The 19,306-nt window shown below is 36.2% G+C and overlaps 1 long non-coding RNA gene across 1 annotated transcript; it reads right to left on the bottom strand.

Annotated features, from left to right (window-relative positions):
* Positions 1 to 1,190: 1,190 nt before the first annotated feature.
* Positions 1,191 to 10,780, bottom strand: LOC106941300 (uncharacterized). The gene is made up of 3 exons (XR_001423321.1): positions 10,497 to 10,780; positions 4,587 to 4,592; positions 1,191 to 1,205 (listed from the first exon to the last, which is right to left on the bottom strand). It is a non-coding gene; the product is annotated as an uncharacterized LOC106941300 (long non-coding RNA).
* Positions 10,781 to 19,306: the final 8,526 nt, after the last annotated feature.

Genomic DNA, 19,306 nt, shown 5'->3' with positions numbered 1-19,306 from the left:
AAATCTGAGCCAAAATGTGACAAAGGCTTGTATCACATTTTGCTATAAGCCTGACCTATGATCACCATAGGTAGGTGCCTATACCATTTCACCTGGGATGAAGGTGTGAAGACGCTTTGACCCAGTCGTATAGGCATCTCTCCCTGGCCATTGTCAAACCTTTCTGCTTTTAAGGATAATAACTATCAGTTGTATTAATTTCAGGTCTAATTGACATATTACATTCACAAACTTATCATGTACAGTTCCCCAAAACAATCCTGTAGTTTATGACAACCACCAGTGTTTGTAGATGCTAAAACCAAAATGTCTACCTGTTATTTCTTAGAAAATAAAGATCAATAAATAACAAGAGGAGTTGGTTTTGTTAAAGTCCACCTTACTGCCAGCCACCTGTCAGAGCTAAAACACCAAATGATTGGACCAACATTGCTTCAATCTGGAGGATACACAGAACAAATATACACCCAAACACATATTTTTTTTCCCACTTTAATGATTAGTGTATGCTATGCTATTGCCTCTCACCTCTCCCATCTGTCACATAATCACAGCATCTCTGGAGATGGATAACAGGGTTTAAACACACAGCAGTCTCATACTTGGCAATGTTTTTATTGTGTTTTTATCAGCCATCTCAAGCACAATCTTAGATTGACAGTATGACATTAGGTGGCTTTTTTTTTTTTTTTGCACTACTGCAACCAGAAACCAGTGGACATTTTCAAATGTATCTTAATAGTTTCAGGTTTTATTGTTGTGACTTTTTTTTTTTTTTACCCTAAACTCACCTAGAACCCTGCTGTAAGATTGTCAAAGCAAACAGACTGGCTGTGTAGGATTAATAAAAAATGCTTAAAAAATTGAATTGGGTGAATGGATTCAAAACATCTCTATATGCAATGTTTCTAATTTATGTACTTCTGCATAGACTACACTGTGCACTTTGTTCACTTTAAAATCTTTCTTTCTTCATGACAGAGGCAAAAAATAAATACACACAAAGGCTGAATTAAATTGGTAAACATCTCAAAAAGCATGAGGTGTTTTATGAGAGCTACCTGTAATATTCCAACCAAATTTTCCAGAGCCAATTCAGAATCCTTCTATCCATGGTGAGTCTTGCTACAGATGGATTCCCTTGAGTAACATCTGGCATTCTCTAAACAGTGGGCATCCCCCCATTCACTTTCTTGCTCATAAGCCTGTGTAAAAATGCCCCTTTGAAACAACTCCACAATGGATTCCTCATTTAGCAATGTACAAAACACCGTCACATAAGTTTGCGCTGTCTGTTTCTTTAAACTGATGAATGTGGCAGAATGGGTTTGAATTCCCCAGCTCCCAATGCTATGATGTGTGCCAGTCTCTTGGATTATGAGACATATGGAGGCGTGTGAGCACACAAGCATGAGCAAATAAATTCCGGAAGTCTAACATAGTTATACAGACAAGCCTCACAGAGAGTGGAATTGGAAAAAGTTAATAAAGGGAAGACTATATTCACATGCTAAATATTGGTATACTTTAAAAGGAGGCACATAATACATTACCTGAACTAAACTGGGAAATAGACTCCTAAAAGCCAATAAGAGATTCTCCAATCCTGCGGCACATGCATTTTGGCTTATTATTAATATTTTAATTTTAAGTAGTTAATCCGGATCTCGACTTGCCATGCCTCAGAGATTTTCTAGTCTAAAGCAAACTATTCCTAAAGATTAAATTTTAATGTTTACTTACTGATACACATTTATAATGGATATAGAAATAAATTAAATAGATACACCACAGTATTCTGCTAGATAGCTTGATACAAAAAAAAAACAAAAAACCCTGCAACCATGATAAAACAACAGTATCTCTCAATTCCAAGCTTATTTACTGATGCATTATGAACAATGGTGAAGCAGGTGCTGCAGTTTGACAACGCAGATATGTTACACAAAGAATGAAAACAGAGGGACATCAAATTATTCCCCCTCACTAGACAGTAAGTCTACAGCTGTCTGTCATGTGGCCTGGAAACTATACCAGGTCAGCGTAAGTGTAGAAAGTTCTAGTGATCAAAGCTTGCGTGTACATGAAGTACTCTCACTGTGCTCAGTCAGTCTGGTTTTGATCAGTGCTGAAGGATTAAAAGCAAGTAATATCTCATCCTGGCTTGGTACCAGTGACATACTTTTACCCAATTCCAACTCTTTGAACTGTCGCTCCTGTCTGGGTGAATGAGAAGCACAATAATTTCCTTTTAAACAACTTTGTACCCGTTGGCTTATAGTTTTGAGGTCTAATTATATACCCTCTTTTTTCCCCTAATTTGTAACAGAACATTGTGTAAAGACAAGATTCCTAAAAAAAATGTATTGGAATTTTTTAGATCAAAAATGATTTTGTTTTGTCCAAAAAACAAAAACAATAACTAAGTACTTGAGTAGTCTTTGCATAGGAATAGTGCATAAATATGAGTAACACCTGCAAACAAAGCAGCATCTGGCTGCACTTTAAAAACATGTAGGCAAATACATTATAAAACTAAATTATTATTATTATTATGGTTGTGTTCAGTCGATTTGTTTGCAGTGCTATGTTACTTTTAAAATGAATGTTAACTCTGGACTTATATTTTATATGCTTGTATAAAGGTCCTATATATATTTATGTAAAGTTATATACTTTATATGTTTCAGATCAGAAGACAGTTGTTCTCCATTCCTGAGCAGCCACAAATAACAGGTATTTTTAAGTATTTTCAATGGCACTGGTAAATAATAAAGCATGGATTAGGATGCGAAAATGGCTTTACCTTGAGCCAGGTATTTTTACTCTGGGCACCATATTTGCTATGAAATGTGTTTTTCTATTTTGTTGATGCATCTCTTGTACCCAGAACTAAAAAAATTAAATGAGGTATTTTTATTCATGGTGTTGTGCTTGGTTTTTAATTGTTAGCTACAGACTCAAAAGCAAGAAGCACTGGCCTTTTATTTTATATCTTTTCCTCTAATAATTTTCCACGTCTTTCAATGCAAAACATTGTTTGGTTCATTGAATTTTAGCTAAGCGAGTAGAATTCTCCACAAGGCTGAGATTTATTCCTGATGGATGGACATCGACAAGACCTTTGGATTCTTCTAGATACATACATGCAAAAATACAAGCAGCTGGAAAATATTAGCACTTCCCCCACCGGATCTATCAGATTATGCCATGCAGTACATTCAATTACATACGAGAGCAGATGGTGTAAACAAAATCAAACATGCATAATCTTGAGATTGGATCCTTCAGTTAGATATTAACTCTGATAGTCAAAGGCCTGACACAGGACCAGACATATTAAGAGGAGTTTGTGGAGCCAGTGAGCTTACTGACTCAGGGGTTTTCAAAAGTGGGGTAATCCAGGGGAATGGATGCATGCATGACAAGTAAAATTACACATACTCTTTCTCTCTCCTCCTCCTCCTTCCTCCCTCTATTTCTCTTTCGCTCTTGCTCACACACATACAAACAAAAATGTTTACCCCCTGTGTCGCACCAACAAACTTGTTTATTTTCTCTTGCCAATTAAGAGCAGATTACTCAGGAAAGAACGCTGTCACACAAATGAGTTGTGAATGCAATGGAGTCATTTCATAATTTGATTTAAAGATTAAAGGCTTTTAAGACCTGCCTAGAATGCTTAGAATAAAACGTTGTAATTTCTGGACTATTGCACATACCTGAATTTAAGCGGCAGCCACTAACTTGGAAAAAAACAAAAAAAAACATACATATGTTTATCATATTTGCCTGTAAGTTGCAGGTGTCCACATTGTGGGTCCCTGAAATTTTTCCTTTAAATTTTCTTTTATTTTTTAAATATATTTACTTTACTTTCCCCCCCCCCCTTACTATTAATATAATTGTGCAGTGGGACAAAATAAAAACTGTGGTCTTTTAAACAGTTCACTCTCATCGAAACCAAAAAGAGGAGAAATGAAGCAGATGTTTTGTCACCTCCTTCTCCTCTGGATGTCACAGAACGTAAGCCCAGGAACAAGCAGGAGAAGAGTTCTCTTGAAATAGGTAGGCTTTGTTTCTCCTTTCTTATTATTTAGTGTAATTTGTAACAAATATGCTATGGGGCCATATGTGTACGTGTGTGTGAATGCGTCGCATTGTGCACATAGCCTTGTGTGGGTTAGATACGCTGTTTATGTGCACTAAACACATCATGCTCACATAGTACATTTGTGTGGTCAGGAACTGATTGTCAGGTGAACGGTGCAATGTTGCTGATTCTGCGTGTCATGTGCATCATGCACAAGTGGCTTGCATCAGGTGCATTGTGCTGGTTTGGTGCGGTAATAGTTTGTATGCGTGTGTTCTCCGCTATAATGTCCCCTGGTCTCATACGCTCTTCCTTAGTCTCTCTTTTGTTGTCCTTCTCAATGCCACTTCTGTTTTGCTATTGAGTTTGTGCTGTCCTCTTCATCACTCAGCAGTCAACCCTTTCGAAATCTTTTGGTAAAAAGCCAAATATTAGTCGCAAAGCAGTGTTCAAAGTACGTTAAAATAGTAGCAGCTTGTAGTCTGGAAATTACCCTCATCTCTATGAAGAGGATTTCTTGTTTATTTCAAAATTATGCTACTCTGCTTTTGAGAGATTAAGGCAAACATAACAATAGATAACAGCTAAATTTAGATGAAATAGTCTGCTGGTCAGACTAGTAATGTTTTTCCTGTCACCCTTTTTTCCCTTAAGTACTCCATGGACCATGGTGTATGCAAATAACAGACTCACCGTTCCTCAGCCAGATGACCTTGCTGCCACTCTGCGTGAATGATGACTCTCAGGTCCTTCAGCTTGTCTGTACATTGTCATTCAGCATTACTCCTGCTCCAACACTCTTCTTCAACTTCTAAAAAGATAAATAAAACATACCCTGGGGTGAATGTCTGTTTTTTTTTTTTTTTTTTTTCAGCTAAAGTGAATAAATTCCCCAGTTAGATTTTAATGGGAGAGTTAAGGAGCAGGTGAGTGGATGGAGGAGGGAGGGGGGGAGGCAATCTGCTAATGGAATGTGTAGAAAAATGGAGGGATGAAAAGGGCTAATAAAATTGGTGAGAAAAAAAGACACCTTAGATCTGTCTGGAGAAAATAACAGTGAGTTATAGGGCTGGCTGTAAAGTGGTTTAAACAAACAATCATTAACTGCTTTCCTCATCTGCAATATAGGGTTGAGAGGGGGATGCTTCAGAATGGATATGAATGAGGTAGAGGTGGAGTCTGCAATCTTCATTCAATTACCCCCCACCCTCTCTTTCTCCCCCCTACAAACACACCCACTGCCATCCCCATCCTCCCAGTCCCTTATACAAGAGATCTCTTGAGATTACATTGTCGCTGTTTGACTGTTAATTACAGTCAACTTAAGTCTAATAAAAAAAGTTTGTCCTAATGATGATATTTAAAAAGACTCCACGGTTACACAGCTGCGCTGCAAGTGAGTCTAGATTACAGGCCAGAAACTCTGTAAGCAAGATGAAACTCAGGGATTTAGGTCTTTTAATTTAGTGGAACATGATTTATCTGCCGACTAGCTGGAATAGAGGTCATTTTAACAGGGTATGTTTGTATAGCTGATGGATGCAGATTCCTTATAAGGGACAAGTGCCCAAGATGTAACTTTGAACAAGTTGTTGGACATAAAGGATCATCTTGATTACATTAGTCATTATTAAAACATTTCATAAGTGCATGCCATTTTTCATCACCATTCGTAAATGTCCATGAATGAAATAGTTTTCTGCCTCTTTAAAAGTAGGCTGTGTATTATCTACTGTCATGTCACAAGAGAAGAAAAGGCCCCTTTTAAAATCACTGTAAATTGCATTTTGTCCAAAAATGTGAGTATGTGTTATCATACAGAGCAGGATCAGTTATTGCCTAAAAAAAACAGGTCAGGTATCAATAGTAAAGACAATTTTAGCACTAAGATTGCTTGACTCCCCTGTTTTCTCCCCAAATAATGATTTTAGTTGTTAAACATTTGTTTCAGTAAACAAATGTCTACAATTATGAGAGTTCAAGTGAAAGAGTAAATAAAATTACTGCAAAAACAAAAAAGGAATATTTTGGAGCTCTCTGCTCAGCATCTCTGGGCTCTGATGTTTTAAGAAAGTTTTGGAGGAAGTGCAGCTTCTTCACAGGGTCTGAAATTCTTTAATTTTTAAACCTGTTTGTCATCTTGCTCAATTTTTTCCCCCCTTTTTTAGCTGTTGTGATGTAAACACATTTTTGCATTTCATGGGTTGTTTACTCTATTTAATCCAATACAAAGTAGGAAAAAAGGTCTGAAAGTTACAGTATGTAACCTTGATGATTTTTTGTAGCATATCTGTTAAAAGTGTGACTATGTTGTGACAGTTTAGGGTATGAGGCAGATAATCTTTGTGGATGAGCGGGAGCTCTTCATAGATTATCTGTCTCATATTATGCTGTCATGACATAGTCATAGTTTTAATAAATATGTAAAAAAAAAAGCATATTCTTTATAAAAGTTACATACTGCAGCTTTAAGAGCATTTATTTTGTGTGGTTACCTCAATAAATCAATCTAATATCTCTATTCCTTGGTTTACGTTTATATGTGTTGCATTTTGTTTACTGATTAGATTATTGTTCTTTTTTTTCCCCTCATCATATTTTAGATTATATGTTGTTTTGTAGGTTCTTTATTATTTAATTCCTAAAATAAAATAAGACATAAAAAATACTTCTCTGTGATGTTGNTTGTTATTCCAACCCTGAAATCAACCAAAATACAAACATACAAAATAAAAAAAAGCAAAAGTTTTTGCTATTTTAGAATGCTGTTGTAAAACGTGGTATGTATGCACCTGGCTATAAGGAAATTGAGTGCATTTTTGTGGAAAATTAAGTCCTGTCTTGACTTTCAAGTAGGTATGTTGCTTTTGTTCATTACCCATTTTGTAAAGTCTGTGTATCAGGATGAAGGTGCAAAATAGTGTAATACTGTGTCAGGATTGGGTAAATAACTTTTGCTCCCATACATCCCCAGTTGTCTTTCTTTATTCCCTTTTTAAAGCCAGATGTTCACTTAGGTTTATTAGACTATGATTGATCAAGTAATAATTAACCTAATTAATCAGAAAGTCACTTCAACAGTCTAGCGTTTGGAGGGAGAATATCTTAGTCAGTTTAGACAGAATGCTTTCATCATGTGCATCCAACAAAATATCCAATGTTATTTTTGAATTGTTGTGCTATTCGGCCATTATGTATGTTGAATGTTGCACCTCAGAGTCGGGACACTTATACTGCATACATGTTGGCATGTCCGTGAAATATGTTATAGATCGGCTTTACTGGTGATCATCTTAGCAGCCAGTGACTTAAAAATCTACACAAGCAGGTAAAAAAGGCTGGTTTTGTTCTATGGAATGATCTAGAACCCTTCAGAGTTGATTGTTCATAAAAAAATATGTTCTAAAATGAAGAACATAATAGAAAACCCTGACAACCTACTTTATGTGATATATATTATATATAATACAACTTAATACATATAATACAACAACAGACTTTCTTCAGACTGAGGCTTCATCAGAACCACTGTAATACAGAAGCCTACATGATGTCTTTCCTACCCACAGGCGACAACATCTGAAACCACTCTAACAAAGCTTATGAAGACAACAAAAGGCATGTTTGCCTAGTACGATTGTCAATCCAATCACCATGTCCTCCTTGGAGGGGGTACAGACTGAAGACCCAGGAGGAGGTGATTCAATCACTGTGGCAGAGGCCTGAGAAAAGACAGGACACCAGGTGTGGATATGTGGCCTGAAATGCTGAAGAATCTGGACATTGTGACTGAAATGGTAGTCCCGACTTAGAAAAAAACAGAACAAAACAAGAAGAAGCAGGACAGGAGAATGTGTGCAATGACCTATCGAGAATCAGACTTTTTAGATTCTCTGAAAAAGTTTACTCAAATCTTGGAACTGGGAGGAGCAATATGGGTTTTGTCCTGGCTGTGGAAAATGGGACCAGTTCTTTCACAGAATTGCTAAAGGGCTCACATGACTACGCTCCTCCAGTCTACATCTGCTTGTGGATCTGGAGGAAGCCTGTGACTACGTTCCACAAAGTACTCATGGGGTGCTGCATGATAATAGAAAATCTGGTTGGCTATCAGGAATTTCTGAAATCAAACTTTTACTTATTTTGCTGTCAACACAACATCTTTCAAATTATGTGTCCCACAATACAAAAGCACACTAGATTACATTTATTGAATTAATAATGTACAACCTCTGAGATCACATGACTGGGTCCTCTCTGCAACATCCATCTCAAATCCCATGCAGCTTTTCCACCTCCCAGTGTGTATATTTTTGCTGCATATTGAGGCTCTGAGGGTGTTTTACACTGATTCCCAAGAGGCATGAGTCTATTTATACAGGATCTTAAAACAGGGTAGTCTAACTCGTCCAACATCCCAACCCCACCCTTACAGCAGCAGCAGCTTAAGGTGGCAACATTGACACACAACCACATGATAGTCCAATCTAATCTTTTAATCGCTTCAGTTACTTCAAGTCTCCGGGTGAGATGGGCCAAGCTAGGGGTAAGGATGAAATATCTTCTGCAGAGATATGATACAGTTCTGGAACACATGAGGAAAAACACACACATACTCACTTATACACTCCGTGCCACTCCACCCCGCCCCCAGAGTGTTATGGCGAAGTCCCATGTATCTGTGGGTATTAACAGATCAGCACTGAGCAGCCGCCACCCTGCTTTTAAGTCTTTTCTTGAGGTAGTGCTTCTGAAGCCTTCTGCAGAGGAGGATAAATGCGCAGCAATCCCCCAGGCCCAGTGCCTCCTCAACCCTACTCACTTCTGTCTTTGCTGTGCCCTCCTTCTCCTCCATTCCTCACTTATCCCCACTTTCCTTCAGTTCCTCATTATTTCTATCCCACTTCTTTTGCTAAGGATTTCATGCTTTCTGGTAGGCTCTTTGTCCCTACCTTTCCTTTGCTATTTTTGTGTCTTTTTATCCTTTTTCCCCTTTGGCTTTGTGTCTTTGCCATTCTTGATTCTTTGCCCTCATCTTTTCTTTCACTCAACCTCAGTAATGAACGAGACTTGAAGCTCATCACCAAAAAGGGGAAAAATTACATGTTATAAAACCTTACATCCATGACCAAAGGCTGAATTCTAGGATTCAGGCCTTACCATTCAATCACCACTCACAGATTCCAGATACATTGCCCTCTAAATATTAAGTTTAAAAAAATCACTACAGATGAAAATTAGCCTTTCCATTGAACATTAGCGGCCATCTCATTCAGCTCAGCACTTCTCTCTTTGCAGTGGGCTGTATACAGCAGAGACAATTTCTGATAAGCTTCATGATGTCAAGATGGAGCATTACATCTGTCACGGCCAAATGTTAGCGACTGGGTAAAATTGAAAATGTCGGTATTACCATCCACTAATCAACTGCTCCCCAATAACTGAGGGTTCAAACTCTGTACGAAACAAAGCTAGATTAAATTTTATTGGTTATATAAATTACTTTTGGTCCCAATGATTAGTGATTAGCAAATTTCTGTAAATGAGCAAATATAGAACATGTACCTAATGTAGCTACACACATGACAGTAAATTGCAAAATGCAAAATGAATAAAGTTTTAATCACATTGCATGTCATGACAATAAGTAGCCTGATCACAAATTTATGAGCACAAGGGATGACTAATTCCTACACTAGTGAAAACAAGAGTATACTGCAAATTCAAATGTGCTTCTGCTTGTGTCATTCGCTTTGACAGGTTAAAGATTCAATGTGAGGTGCTTGAAAGGGTTTAGTGCTCAACTTGAACACCAGGAGACACTTTTTCTTTTGTCTCTAACCTTCAAGGTTCTATTCTAAAATGTTTTTCTTTCATTTGGATGTTTGTTGCCACTGTAATTATTCTTGTTTCCACAAGACCATTTACCAAGACAATAAAACCAAGGTTTAGGCAGTGAGATTGGTATATCTGCACATTATTTATTTATTCAGTGTGAAGTGACATTTATTTTAAATGAAGTAGATGCTCTGCAGCAATTTGTTAATACAAACTTCAAACTTCATCATGAATTTGTTATGGAGCTGTCTGGTGTGGCGCTTGTCTTTGATTATATTTATATATAATATATATATTTATTATGAGCATACAAACCCACTCTTCATAAAATCCAGAATTCTCAAATTTGACGAGCTTGTAGAATTTAAAATGGCTCAATTTATGTTCAAAGCATCTAAAAGGTTGTTACCTGAGCACATACAGAGCACGTTTTCTGAAAGAGAAGGGGGGTATAACTTAAGGGGTCACTCAAACTTCAAGATCCGCAATTTTAGAACAAGAAAAAGCTTCTGTATTTCAATTAAAGGCGTAAAGTTATGGAACAAATTACATGAAGATTTAAAACAAAGCAATAGTTTAACACAATTCAAAAGAAAGTACAAAGAGGTAATTTTCAATAGATACACATACGGGTGATGGAAAGCAATAAGGTGTGTATTGCAGATAACTTGGTGTAAGGGTTTAGAAAGACAAACCAGAATAAAATGGGAAAATGTATAGGTAAATATTAGTAACTGTTACTTCTGACTGCCACTTTGATTTCGATTTGTTTAATGACAGTAGGACTCTAAAGTTTCAAGTGTTTAGGGGTAGGAGTTTATAAGTTCTCACTTCTTCCTACCCCATTTTGAGCATATGTTAACTGAAACAAAAAAATCTGTATTTTCTCTTCTTTCTTATGCACTTCTTGTTACTGTGCACTATTTTATTTTATATTTGTATCATGTTCGAATAAAATTTCATTTCAAAATTTCATTTCATTTCATTTCATTTCATTTCATTTCATTTCATTGTTTACTAGTATATTGTAACAATTATACTGAAATTGAGTGAACTCAGTTGAGTAATTTGGTGACATTTGAAGGTAATTTATAAAGCTGGATTTTATTTATGTGTATTAACATGAACAGGGCTGAATGTCAATGTATGCTACACTTTTCAGGATTTTACTTGTGAAAAGTTTAGTTTCCCTTCACTACTTCATGTTGACACATTACATCAATTTGCTATGAAATTAATTTAAGTTCAAAGGATATGAATACTTTTGGATGGTACTGTATAGTGAGCATTGCTGAGGGCTCCTGAATGATTCTGCAATCAAGGAAATAACTGAGAGACAATTAGTTATTTTGGCATTGATATTCTACCAAAACAAGGACAAAATGAGCTTATTACATGTAGTTTCTATAATTACAACATTATTTCTTTGAGAAACCAATGAGATCTTATGTGATTTATTTGTTATCTACAAAATAGAATAACTACTGTGCTTGGCATGGTCTAGGTTACTACGAACAGAAAAAAAAAAAAAAAAACACAGTAAAAATTGAGGTATTTTTAAATGTAATCCTGATCAAAAACAAGAGATTTTGTTTGTGACATGCACACATACAAGGAATCGTTTTGCAATTCCTGTTCAAAAAAATGATAAACTTGAAGACAGACAGGCAGATGAAGGAAGGCTAAGTAGGTTGAATCCAAATTAAGCTGATCAGAGCTCACTGTGAGATAATCTAGTTATGTGCATAAAGGACTTCCCCATGGCTATAAACACATCAAGTTATGACTCACTGTGTGTGGATTTTTGTATGACCGCATGTTTATGTGGAAATGTTGAAAAAAACAATGTGCAAACTGTTTTCTAATGAGTAATGTTTGTATCTATACATCCATATTCAAATATATCCATAGACTAAGCCTCAAAAAATCTCTGTTTTCTGCTCTACTTGCTCTCACTCAGAAAGGAAATCTGACTTCAGCAGGTGACTTAAAGGACAGACGTTTATTTGTAAGGTAAAACTATGCTAATGAGTTAAGCTATCAAATTTGACAGTGCTGTCATTGTTTTTGTTTGATTTTGTACAACTGAACAGTACACAATACAACAGAAATATGCAACATTTTAGGGAGATTTGAACTCTTAACTGCTAATGTCGGTGTGCACTGAAATTTGTCTGGAAAGACATAATTACTCAATTGGAGTCATGTGGAAATGCAACGCCAGATTGAATACCCAAGAGGGCTCCACTGTAGACAGAAAATTACAAAAAAGCTAAACTGAAATTTGCCAAAATGCTTGTTGAGAAGCCCTAAATGTTCCATCAGCTCTTTGTTTACCAGAAGAAAAAATAAAACTTTTACAGAAAAGAAAACTCTACCGATGGTGAAACATGGAGGGGGCTGTTATGATTTTGAGGATTTCTTTGTTGCATTTGGTACAGAAAACCTGATGTTCATCTTGGTATAAAATATAGAGCATATAACATGTCTGGAAGCTCAGCATCCGTCACAGATCATGAGCCTTCTAAAAATATACATCAGGCTGTTTTTAAATCCCCCTTATTAACCCAGAAAATAACCATATGTATCATCAATGCAAAGATCTAATAATTGCAATTTGCAGACGACGTCTCTCACGCCCAAAAAAGTGAGCCACATTGCCTCTTGGCAAATGTCAATATCTCACTGAGTCCAGCGATCTAGTTAGTGTAATGGAGGGCAAACCAATCATTTAATATCTATATTAAAGGCAAACATTTAACACAGAGATTAAAATTCCATCTACAAATAAAACCTACTTATTCCAAATCAAAACTAAGCAACAACAATTTAACAAAAACCCAAACCCGTTTGCATATTCACAGATCCTTGCATATTAACTAAGGTCACCTCGCCACATTACTGTATTCATGTAAACTCTCTGACAAGGCCTGGTGATGAGAAAATGGTCTATTCAAGCATAATTGTCTTGCCTCCAATGAATACACAAATAGTGTATAAGGAGATGAACAAAGTCATCATTGTGAAGATGACCTTTAAAACAGTTACTGTACATTTGCTAAGAAATATTACTAGTGACAATAAATCCATTTCCTTTAGACCCAGTAAATACCTTTATATTTATCTAATGGCAAGAATGCATACTTTTGTTATAGGGAATTGGGATTTATGAATTCAATCAAGTAAGTTAAATAGTTATGCACACAGGGCTATAAAGAGCATACAGAACAGGGCTTCAGTGCAGAAAGACAAACTTATATCACTGAATGAGAAGCATTTGGTCAGTACAGATGCAACAGCTAAATAGGATCTTCTCTGTTTTGGAATCAATTAAAATGGCACATTTGTGTGATAAGTTTATATGAGAACAGAAATACTTGTGAAAAACATGGTATATTCTGATGCCATTTTTTCATTTACTTCCAAAGATAAAAAAAAAAAAAAACTGACTTAGAATATGTACTCCATATTCAGAAATCTGAGTGATTTTCCATTTCTATTTTTATTGTAATATGCCTTGTAGGTCTAGCTCCCTCTTACTGAGACTTGCCCAGCGTCCTGTATAGTAACCTAAAGCCCCATTTTATATATGATTACAGGCCAACTTAAACTCCAGATAGACACAGAAGATTCTCTAGATATTTAGGCACATTCAAGCAATCAGACTTAAAATACTGTAACTTTAGCATGCAAGAAATGTGCCAATAAACATTTTGAGACTTGTGCACTATTACCTCCTCTGCCACTGCAAGAGCAACGCTCATTAGAGTTCTACTTAAGCCTCAGTGAGATGTGGTTAATCTGAATTTGCTTAAATGAAAAAGCATTTTAAATGGTGCAATGAATGTGGAATAATTGAAGTTAATAGCACATGAAGGTTTAGAAAGACCAGTCTCCTTGATGAAGAGAAATTTGTGCAGTGTTTAAAGCTGATAAGTAAACAGCTACAGTTCAGTTAAGAGGTTGATGGCCTGGAAAAAGCAACATCTTTCAACCCTCTGTGAAAGGCGGTCGAACTGATGATATGTCAGAATGGCCTTCCAGTTTGTTTATCTGAAAAGGTTCCATTCTTTGTCTCTCCCCTTCCATCTTTGTCTCCCTGTCTACATGACTGTCTGTCTTCCTCAACTGTCTGAAAATTGAGGACTGGAGAAAGAACAGCCCACAAACGGCTTTTCAAAAACAGTAGAATGACAATGGGGCTGTTAAAGTCACTTGGCCTTCCTAATGCTCATCCTATTGACATTATTGATTTCCCTTTCTGTTAGCAACTCTCATAGCCCTCCAGAAAAGAGACTATTCACTTTGCCCCATGGTGATGGTCAGCAAAGTCGGTTTCAATACATACAACACAAACCACACAGAACACACATGCCCACACACACATCTTTGTACTTCTATACAGACTGAGGACTTTGTATTGACTTCCATTCATTTTAGGAACTGAATTTATGCCTATTACAGACACTGTTACTGACCCTAACTATTACTAGTCTATTCCAAACCCTACCTTTGACCAAAACCTAATTCACACCATACTTCTAAAGCTAAGTAGTAGAGAACAAAAGACCTGCAAAAAAAAGCGAGGACCAGTAAAAGGTTCTCACTTTCCTTAAATGACCTCCCTTTGTTAGTAAATACTGTGAAAGTGGTCCTCTATGAGTGCACACACACACTGCCAAGGACCGAAATAGATTCATGTTCAAACGCAGTCGCGACCAAAGTCCAAACTTCAAACTCTTCTCCTATGATGTTCTGCCAGTCAAAGGAGAGAAGAGCTTTCTCCAAGCACAGCAAATATCTTGTCCTTTTCCCTGTCTTCCTTTTTCACTTATTTTTTTCATGGCAGCCTGAGGCTCTGACCTTGTTTAATGTCCTCCACCTGACTGGCCACTCAAGCAATTCTTCCCACTTAATGAGAGAATGTCACTTGTTAGCCTGTGCCATTAGCCCTAGCTTCAGTCCCTAAATCCACCTGACATATCATGCCAGCCCTGTACAAAATAGTGCTATACTGACAACTGAAAAAGAAAACAAAACCAAATGTGGTGAAACAAAGTAGCGCACTTATACCAGAGCCCAAATTGAGTTGAACCTGCTAACATAATTTTAAATGAGGCTGTTTTTGTTCTTGAAGCCTAAAGAAAGTGGAAAGATTTGTCGGGATGAAATGGATTTTAGGAGAAACTATTTATTAAATCAGATAAATGTCCTTCATGTCATTAGTTACCAGATAGTTTTTATAAGGTGTGATACAAAATCCTGTCAAAAAAAGAGAACAAGAGTGAAATGACAAGTCTCACAGCTTCTATCAGCTAAAAAGAATACCAAAATAATGCAGTGGTTAACAGTTTCTCCTTTTCACATTAGAGCATTGGATTTTAAATGTCAAAGCACTTCTGTTTTTTTTTTTTTTTTGTTTTTTTTCCTCTGGGTTTTCCCTCAGCCATGTAGTAAATCAGCCTAACATCCATCTGATATGGATGTAAATACAATCTCCATGTTTCCGTGGATAATAGTGATCACAGATGTGGAACTTTAATTAATTGGCTGTTTTCCCGTACTTTATCTTCGAAATGTTGCTTTAATTCCACAAAATGATTAGAAAAGATGAAAAGCAGCTGGACCAGATGTTTAGGGAACTTTTTACTGCTTTATGTTTTTCTTATTCCTTATCCTATGATTTGCCAAGATGCTGGTAGAAGCAAATTCATCTGCTTTAATGCCATGTCTTGAGTTATAGTTGAAAGACATAACCAAAAACCTTAGACACATCCACAAATGGGTGTGTGGAAAGTGCATTAATGATGAAGTTTGTAGGAAACCATGAGCATATTTAACAGCATGACCTTACTATCCTCATAAGTAATTTTGGTTTTAATCTTTGGTTTTAGTGTAGCTTAAGCTTGTTAATGACAAAACCATAAGTTTACAGAGAAAACTGTTTGAGATTGTGGGTGAAACGTCTTCAAATTTGCAGATTTGGGCATTTTTACTGTAAAAATGTCCAAACTGTTTTTAAAAACAGTTGTATTTTTCTCTTAATGGATCAGTGGTAAATGTTTTTTTGTAAGGAGTATGTGGTAGGAACAAATGGATGACTTGAAATAAATAATTACACTTTGATGATGGTACAGTGTTTTAGACCTTCAACATAATGATTTTTTTATTTTTTTATTTTTTTTAATGATTCTATTACCAGAATAGTTTCTAACAACAATTTGGCAAATAACTGGGGGCATAAACAACACGTTGTGAACATTTCTAACTTGGACACATTCTAAAAGTCTGTCTTTCTAGACTTTTAAACTTCAGCTCCCTTGAATTTGAGTAACAGAAAGCCGACAGAGACATTGGTTCAGTAATGTTTTAAAGCACTGACTCTTCTAGGAAGCTCTCCTTGACATTAAACACATCACACATCATTCACTTGGCTTTTAACTTTTCAGAGTAATATGTACAGACATATAAATCTTTTTTTCCCGCCAACCACAACTTCCCTTCTCTTAAAAAAAGACAAGGGAAATGATTTTGGTATGGTGACCTTTAAATGACTTATCCAAATGGAAACATTGTTTAGAATTAAGCAAATGTGGCTCATGTAGTCTAAAAAAGATGTATTGTAAAGCATCTTTCAGACAGCCCCAAAGATTCATCCATTTTCTAATTTAGAGCTATCCATTTGTGCACATATTGCACAATAAAAGAAACATGTTTGATGAGTGACATCTATTCAAGGTCCTCAAAAAAAGATTAGTAACAACAGCAGACAGTATTTTGACTCTCAAGAGCCCTTATCTTAAACAGCTGGAGTCTTAAAGGGAAAAAAAATCTTAGCATAAATATGGATTTGGATGAAAAGAATGGAGCTAAGATTGTTGGAGTTTTGGTTTTGCTTAAAAATGTCATAAGGTGTGGTTTTAAAGTAGGACCCAAATGCAAGAGCAGCAGAAGCAGAGAGTTGATGAATGTTTAAAATAAAAAAAAAGGATTACCAAAACATACAAGAATGACAGTGAGCCAGGGTAGAAACAAAAAGTAATCCACAGCAAAAAGAGCCAACAAGGAAATACAGAAGTAGACGGGGAAGAAAAGCAGTGAGGAGAGACTGAGAAAGAGGTGCTTAAATACTGGGAGGTTTAATGCAAAAACAATGAACCTGGGCTGATTAGCTAACTGATTGCAGGTGTGAGGGGGGAGAGCAGAAGGCAGACTGAGGAGAGGGGAAAGAGAGAGAGAAAGTGGCACAGGGGGCCAAACAGAGTACACAGGGGACAAGAACATTAATCTAGCAGTAAACCAAACTAAGCATATTAAAATTAGCGTAGCTAAGAGTAACTAGACACAAGAAATAATCATAATGAGCTACAATCATTAAGAAAGCACTGAACTGAAGATAAACAGGAACAAGTTTGTTCCTAACCAAACTAAGGAACACAAAATAATGAAACTACAATCAAATCAAACTACACAACAGCCTAAAATCCAAACAAAAACTTTCCTATTTTGTCATGCTAGACTCAATAAATTCAGTCTATTTCATGAAATTTGATGTCATAGTTTGCATTTTATCGTACAAAAAAACAAATAGAATAAAGATTTAAAGCATGTAGTCTGAAAACTCCTAAAAATGATCCAAATCAACTATTGCCATCAGTAGTCTTCTAAACAGTAAAAATATGTATATCATTTATACTATGCATACATATTTTTCTTTGCAGTTTGAAGTTTAACAAAAGGTTACGTGGTAAAACAATTTTCTAAGCCTTGAAAAAATCTTTTAATCCATCATATGAAAATACAAACATAAGGGCACAAAGCAGACATACCAAGACAAAATAACAAGACATAGACCTAAGCTGATAGGGAAGCACAACATTAATCAGAGAAGCATTCAGACACCTATAGTACCTCTACAGAGGAGCTGCAAAGATCCACAACTCAGGTAGGAGATTTTGTTGACATGACATCTACCAGATGCGGACTGCCTTTCTACAAGTGGGACAATGAGGAAGCCATTGAAGAAAGAAAGAAAGTCAAATCCTGTTTGTAGTTTACTCTCAGGGACAAAGCAAATATGTGCTGTGTGTGGCAACAACAACGTAACACTGAACATGTACCTTGAGAAAAAATATCCCCATGTGGTGAAATGTGGTGGCAGCAGCATCATGGTGTGGTGATTTTGTTTGACAGTTTAGAAACGGAAGTTGCTCACAGCAATAATAAGAAAACCTACAGTACAAGAGGTGGCAAAAGACTTGATAGTGTTTTGAACGTTCACTTTTAGTAAGAAAATGGTCAATATGCAGGTAGAGTACACAGAGAGGAATGGGTTAGATTGAGACAAATTCAATTGCTGGAATGGCTCCCCTACTCTGTAAAACTGAATTTATATTTCAAGTTTTGAAAACTGTAATCTAACTCAGCTTGAGCCACGTTGCAAAGAAAAAAGGCAACATCATGTCTCTAGATTTGCAAAAGTGGTTCAAAGATACCCCAAAACATTTCAACTGTACAAGTAAACTTAAAGTGTTGACACTGTGGAGAGGAATGCTACTGTCTGACAGTTTTTAATTTTTTTTATGTAAATCATTTCTAATCCACAAACAATTTTTCCTACACCAAACAATTACAAGCTATTTTTCTGTTGGTCAATCAAATAAGAGTCCAATAAAATACAGTGAAGTCTTTGGTTATACTGTTACAAAATAGTTCAAGATGTATAAAAAGAAAAAAAAAAAAAAAATATTGCTCAAATCTGTCAAAAAAAGAAGGGCATCTTATCTACTACTTGCTGACATATATCCAGGCAGGATTAAATAAAGAAGCTGCTTCTGTAATGTAAATGGAGGTGGAGAGAAGAAGAAAACAATCAGGCAACCAAAGGATTATTGAGAGGAACTCAATTATTAAATTACTCTGTATTTCTGTTTTTTGTTTCTCTAGCGCACTGCTAAAAAATGTCTCTGTCCCATGAGAGGTGACCTGCATTTGTAGTGTGCTCCCCCTTTAACCTAGCTGTAAGCTATTCTCACCTGTCAGATCAGTGCCAGGATTTGTGTTTACATGTGGAGGTGTGGAGGTGTGTGTGCGCGTGTTCGTGTGTGTGTGTGTGTGTTTGCCCAGGTTAGTGTTTGTGGGTATAGATATTGGTAAGACTTTGTCATAGGATTTGTGTACACATGTTGGAATATTTGTTATTTTCATACAAACAGAAAAGTAATTTTCTCAACTCTGCCAAATGCCCAAAGCCATTCCAATTGAGGTTTAAGTTCTTAGCTTTGAATGCTTTTCTTTCACGTTGTGTTTTTGCAGATACACAAACTTATTCACATAACTAAATTGAACATCTGTGCAAGTGTATTTGAGAATATA

The sequence above is a fragment of the Poecilia latipinna genome, unplaced genomic scaffold, assembly GCF_001443285.1.
Source record: "Poecilia latipinna isolate Pla-1442-1.1 unplaced genomic scaffold, P_latipinna-1.0 Scaffold3594, whole genome shotgun sequence".
Lineage (NCBI taxonomy): Eukaryota > Metazoa > Chordata > Actinopteri > Cyprinodontiformes > Poeciliidae > Poecilia > Poecilia latipinna.
Note: the sequence above shows the minus strand (reverse complement) of the source record. Positions and strands in the feature narration are given on the sequence as shown.